This window comes from Haliaeetus albicilla, chromosome 1 (genome assembly GCF_947461875.1).
Source record: "Haliaeetus albicilla chromosome 1, bHalAlb1.1, whole genome shotgun sequence".
Lineage (NCBI taxonomy): Eukaryota > Metazoa > Chordata > Aves > Accipitriformes > Accipitridae > Haliaeetus > Haliaeetus albicilla.
Window position 1 is genome coordinate 39,190,852 of NC_091483.1, and position 7,169 is coordinate 39,198,020.

A 7,169-nucleotide genomic window follows, 5' to 3' on the forward strand; every position below is an offset into this window, starting at 1 on the left:
TTACTATACAGAAAGATTTGTGAGTTAGTCTCTGTATAGTGATAGATAAAGTAGCCCTTAGTTACACACTGTGTGTAGTAGTAAGTATACTGGAGAGTTGGGCATTACTTTATTAGTGACAATATGAGTCAGGGAACACTTTGGTACCTCTCATCATGCTCAAGGAAAAATGCCATGTTTGCTTAGTAGAAACTGGTGATGAAAGCTGAGATAGCCAAGATAATGACATATCCTTACCCTTACTAGCTCAGAGGAGCAGAAGACTAGATGAATGCTTGTGTAAGGCATAGAAAATAGCATTCTTCAACAGTGCTGAATACTGATGTGGAAAGAGTGTTGGGTTGGGTTGTTAGTGTTTGGTTGTTTTCCCCATCTTGGCTGTCGTTCATTTCCCTGAGAGATATATCAGTGGCAGAATTACTTGTGCAATTTTTGAGGAAACTATAGTGGACTTTTTTTTTTTTTTTTTAAATTTCTATATATGTGACCATTTCAAAGTTCATTTTGGTTTAGCATTCTTTTCTTCCCTCCCAAAGTCTTTCACTGAAGACACTGTGTCAGTCTGGTGTTTACAACTTGGAATACTTCCTTGAACTTTACAGATAATCCTTTTGTAATTTTTTTGCATAGGGTGTTTGTACGACCAGAAAAACATAATACATCCATTTCTTTAAAATGAGATATAATTCCTGAATACATCATATATAGTGAATATTCAACTGAGCTTGGACTCTATTTACTTCATTGTAGTAGAATTTTGCTTTACTGTTTCCAGCTGTCACCACTTTGTGGGTGTCATTCAGTGCACACAGTGTGGGCAGAAAATATTGCTATCACTTTTGCAGAAAATATTTTTGACCTTGTGAATTTGCAAAATTTCATTCCATTAATTTGAAAGCTAAGATTTAGCATAGTGAACATCAGGCAATCTGTAGTACTTAATCTACCAGCTCAGCAAAACACCAAATTAATTCAAATTTGAAAAGGACTCTCCATCTGTAGCAAAAGCATGTTCTCAATTACATATTGAATTAAATAAGAGATAGGAATATTTTTGAAAGCTTGAAATTTATGGTTTCATTAGGCTGAAAAATTAAACCTAAAAATGTGTAAAAATCCACATTAATCATTTAGTTTTAGCACATAAATGCAAATGGCTTGGAACTGAGCTTCATTTCAGACGGTAAGTAGTAATTACCTAGTGACACCTCATGAGCTTCATTAGAACCCTGCTTTTAATAAAAGTGGGGAACACTAGGGATCTGCACAAATAAGAGGATTATGATATTTAATCAGCACAAAGTGGTAACGATAAAGCTTCATTAGATAGCATTTCCAAATACAAAATCGAGGAAGATGATGAATATAAGTGGGTTAAATGTTCATTGAAAGTATTTTGTTCAGTGATTTCTCTTTTCTTCTGTTCATGAATGGTTTGATTTGTATGGATTAGTTTGGTGCTTGAAACAATCATATTGAATAATCAGTAGATGGAAATTTCTTTCTGCTAAACGATTGTTCTTATACAATCCCAGTCAACAATCGCTTTTATTATTCATTAGTATTTTGGTATTCATTATCCACCATTTCAGATATTTAGTGATTGCTTTTATCACAAAATTGTTTCTGGTCCAGGGCTGGCCTATATATGGTATACAAGATATGAGTTCATATACAACTATATATATATAAGTATTCATAGCGTAAAGATACTGCAATATTTGTCTTTCTTCAGCCTTATGAACAATAGTCAAATTACATACAGAATTTCATATAAAGAAAGAAGAGTAGAAAATAATAGTCAGGGAAAGGGATTGGCTTTTTTATTCAAAATAAAACTCACAACCACTTTGCATTATTTTTTCAGGCCTAATCTCACATGATAACTGATTACCAGCCTGAGCTTTAGTTCAGGGAAAATTTAACTTATAATATCTGAATTTTAATTTCCCTTTTTCATATGTTTAAAAAAAAGATAGAAAACTTCAGCTGAAACACAAATTCTATAAAATCATATTGATTTTGTTGTTGCTGCTTAGCATGTATTAGCATTATTATAGTACACATGTAAGAACATTATGGGAGGAAAATACAGTTGTACAGGTACCCCAAGAACACTATAATTTACCTTACAATTTTAATCTAATATTGAAAGCCCTAATCAAAGGAAATATACTGGGAAACACTTCTCAGAAATAAGGAATTAGGTGCTCTACTGCTACATTAATGTGTGGGAATTTTATTTTCATAAACGTGTGTGTTTCTAACTTATTTTAAATGTGGGATTGCTGCATTCTTAGTACTTAAAGTACCTTTCCAGGAGAGCAACTTGTAGACAATGATTGTGTTTGTTCGGGTTTTTTTTTAATGCCACTCTCTTCCCACATGTGTTTATTTAACATAATGAGAAAACAAAACCAGAGAGGTAATGCTTTGTTTATTTCAAGCTGGTTCTCACCTATGCAACTTATTCTAGATTTTAGTTCAATATAGGAATAACAGCTATTAATTTTCTTCCTGCCTTCTGAGAGGAAATACAGGTGTATTATGGTGAAAGTAATAATACAGAGAACTCATTTTGACAGGCATTTTACATTGGTTTGAATTAGTATTTAGAAGATATAAGGGAATTATCTTCCTTAAGCACATGACAGAGGATTTGAGGGTGTATGCCCACTATATGTAGATATGCAGACAGTGGAATTATAAATTTTTAAAATGATAATGAAAAGAGAAACACCACCTACTTACTCTGCAAAGCATATTTTGGATAAGAGGAGTACAATCGCTTTCTGCTATTCAAGTTTACATGTGTAATTCCACTAAGTGAAATGATTAAATAATCTTCTATACTTTCTTTTCTATCTCATCTCACACTAGTGCACTCACGTTCTGTATTTTTGCTGATTTTTTCAGTTGCAGTTATCCCTAAATATGTTACGACTACTCTGACTCTCTGTGTGTCTGGGAAATTCTTCTGATGACAGTTTTGTGAGTTTATGTATGGGCCAGTATCAGACACATTATTCTGGACATCATGATCAACTGTGAAGTTTTATTTAACAAATTTTTGTTAAGATAGAACAAATGTACATATTTTATTCCTAAAAGGCAGGAAGGCCTTAGCTCCTTTTTTTATTCTTTGTTTTATGCTCTCATCATGTTCTCATAAATTGTCTTTTCATTTATAATCTAAAATTATACTGAGTGTCTCATTCCATTGCTTAGAATGTTGGCTGTATCTCATCTTGTGATATCCTCACCACTGCAGCTTTATCATCTGTGAGTTTATAACCGGGCCAAGTACTACCTTTCTAGACTCCGCTTCCATCTGTTCTTACACAGATCCAACTGTTCAGTTCTTTTTATCTAGTCAGGCAAAACTTATGCCTGTACAAATTGGAAGGTTCACTAAGAAAGGTGCTTAAACAGTTTGGGTAACTATGCCTAACTTCACAAATGGCCTACACAAGATGCATTTTAGATGTATGTAATCTTTGCATGTCTGCAATTGCATTTTGAATTGCCCCAAATGTCCAAGTGCATGTCTTCATCCTACTGTTCTCTACATGAGATTGATATTTAAGGGCTGGATCAGAAGAAAATGGTTTTGATATGACATCTTTCAAGCACAGAAGATTTACAATTCGAGATGTCCATGCAATAATGAAAGTCAAGGATGAATCTTGGAGAACACTTTTTCTGGTTGGGTAGCTGGAATTTTATAGGAAATCATATATTTTCTCATTAAAAGCCAGAATTTTGAGTCATTCAGTCATTGCATCAATATGTAATCTAGATGCTTTTTCTCTTACACAGTATAACATTTCTTTTACTGTGTTGATCTTAATCAATGTATTCAATTTAAAATCTTGTACTTTACCCAACGCTCATTACACCATGCAGTTATAACCTTAACAAATCATTAGTGCTGCTGGTTTTCTCATTAATTTTTCCTAAAGGCATTTTAGATCCCATGTATTTTTTTCATCACTGTTGCCACTTCATTGCAGGAAAAAAAGAGACTTTACCCTTCTATAGTTTTTCTTTCTAACTTGCTCCATAGGTTCTTGTTAACCTGTTTTTCACAAAAAGGTTCTAATCCTTTTCAGTCCTATTGTGTGTAATTCACAAATTTCTCAGAATGACATTTCTGTAGCAATCAAATTCTTCATACCTTGACCTGAAGAAAAGTCATATAAGGTCAAACACGCTTAGGTCTGTGTTGTCTTATCGGCAAATGACCTCAGAGAATAAGATATTTTAAAATAATCCAACAGCAAATAGAGATCAGACCTTCTGAAACAGGGAGAAGGCATGAACATCATTTTTCAAACATTTCAATCTTTCATAAAATCTCCAAGTTCAGACTATATAAAAGAATATCATGTTGGTCTCAAATTACTTTTGGTTACCTTGAAACCTTATCTGATTTAATAAAATGTTTACAACAAGTAGCCCTTACACTGAGAGGAAGTTGAAAAGTTTCTTTCCGGCACAAAATGATTCCCATGTCTTTATCTTCTTTGACATTAAGGTCTATAGGCAAATCCAAACTCATTTATTGCAGCCAGAGTTTGTAGGACTGTCCCTAAAATCTGAACCTGTCCATCATAAGAATTTTTGCTGTCTAAGAAGCAGTGCCTCCAGGCTGTTGGAACAAATACATCTGTTTCATTTTCCAGCCATCTGTCTAGACTAAAATACAAAAATAATATACAACTTACAGCATCTCTGACATTTAGTACCAGAATTGTTAATGATAGATGGTCAAATACAATAAAAAACAGAACTTAAAGCTTTTCACTCTGGTTATAAATGACTGTCTAGTTTGAGTCAAACCCTTCATTGTTGGCACTACGTCATAAAATAATTTATTAACATTAATATTTTGGAAATTACTAATCTCACATTTGAAGTGTGAATATTCAGAAAATATATATACAACACTCAGGACTGACCTTTGAGCAGTACAAAACCAAAAAAAGCTAAATTAATTAATCAGCAACAAAAAATTATTAAAAATGAAAGATAACTAATGCATTATCTAGTGGCACAGTTATGTGTTATCTATAATGAACATATCTAACCCTTTACAACCTCTAGATGCAGCTATCAGTTATTCTCAAATTTCTGAGTTTGCAGTCAGATAGATGTGTTATTCCAGATGCAGCTCAGCGGGTTAAAAAAGTTAGTTCATAGCTTCTCCTAGGATGTCATCACCTCTGTGAGTTATCACCACTTCTATTTGACAGCCTAAGAGCACACTTAGTCATTACTAACTTGCTTCTTAAAATTATCTGGGTTAGAAACCGCCCCTACTATTAGTTTATGCTAATGATGTGGAGTGCTGATACCTAGGTTAAGCCACTAGATCTGAGGGAATGTTAATGGGAAGGAATGGGTGATGGGGAACGGAGAACAGTATTGGCTTAAATCAGCTCAGCTGCAGTGAAAAAAATCACATCAGACCATTGTCTTATATGATCCCAAGGATATTATACTCTACTGTTCCCCGTTTTTAAGCATAGTAATGCCAGCAGGACCAGGAGATGCCCGGTTAATAAAATAACGTGAATGAATTATTTGCATAAACTTTATTCTAACATACTATTGCTTCACTTGCAGTTTGGTGGTCAAGAAAAAGACCCCAAAAAAAGAGTCAGAAGCGTGTGATAATTTTGGATGGCCAGCATATTGGATCAAAGTGATATAGCTATTTTGGATTACTATTGAGGAACAACAAGGAGATAGAAAAGACACATGTAAAGTCAATGCTTGCAATTAATGACAGTTTACAGATGATTTTAGACATGAATTGAAACTGAAATGAGTTCTCTTGTGCCACAGAAGTAATATAAATCTGTTGAACCTCTTAAATTAGAAAATAATATTCTATGGGAGATGTAGCCAAGGGTAGTGTTTTATGTCTTTTTACTAATAACTCTCCAAAGTTAAGAAATTCTGGACCAGATTTATACTGGTTTTATGGTGTGAATCTGTTGGGGGGTTTTAGCTCATTTAACCCTATCAATGTAACTGATGTTACAAGGGCATTCCTCAGATTGCAGTGATATGAACATACTCAGGATCAAGTCCCACATTAGTACTAATAAAGTGAAAGGGTAGTAAAAGTGTAAATCAGAGAAGATTTAAACTTTTTACCCTTCTGAACTATCAACTTGCTTTAAAATAATTTTACTACTTTTGGAAAGATTTAATTCTATATTTCCAAATAGTTAAAATGACATCCAGTCTAACACCACCAGTTTTATTGGCATTATCACAGAAATTAATTCTCTACATATTTATTTTTATTCCAGTACCTGTGGCAATTGAATTCTAACAGCTGCACAAAGACTTGAAGCAGTACCTTAAGGTGAAAATTCTTGTGATTAATTGTTTCTAGAACCACCCTTAGCATAATAAATATGTAAATATTGGGTAGTTTTTCAGTATGTCTGCTTTTATTTGATATTATAATAAATAATAAAGTAAATTAAAGATCACTTTAAGCATACGTTAATAGAAAACAAGCAAGTTGTAATGCTTTCATTTGGAAAAGGCTGTGCAATTAAAAACAGGCAGCTGTTGTGGAAACCTTAAGGTTTAATGGGGAAAGCTATAAATCATGATTTATAGTGAGAGAATGCAATTTCTTGAAATGGATCAAGCCTGAATTAAACGTGCTCCAAAAGTGCACTTTAAAAGTTTTTTTTATCTAGCTCTATATGATCTGCAAAATGTCACTTAAATGGTAGCCAGGGATATAATTCGTACTTCCCATGAGAAAACAGAAACAAAGTTAAAGCTAAAGAGAGTGTAAAGTACATCGCACATTCCAGTCATCAATTCTTCCTCACAATATCTCTACAAAGTCCCTTTTTACTGCAGTTATTTTTTTTTTACACTAACATCGGACATTTCATGTTATCTCTGGGGTCTTTGAACTTCATGGGATCATATATCTAGGAGCAGGTTTGTACCATAGACTAGTAAAAAATAGGCAACAGCATTATTTCAGAGATGATCTTCAGAGTAAGAATGTACATGAAGGTATAGAGAAATGTTTACATGTGGGAAAAGATTCAGCTTATCAGTACAGATTTACATTGGCAGCCATTCCTCTTGATGAGAGGGTTCAGTAGCAAGCTAGCTGTTCAGTAACA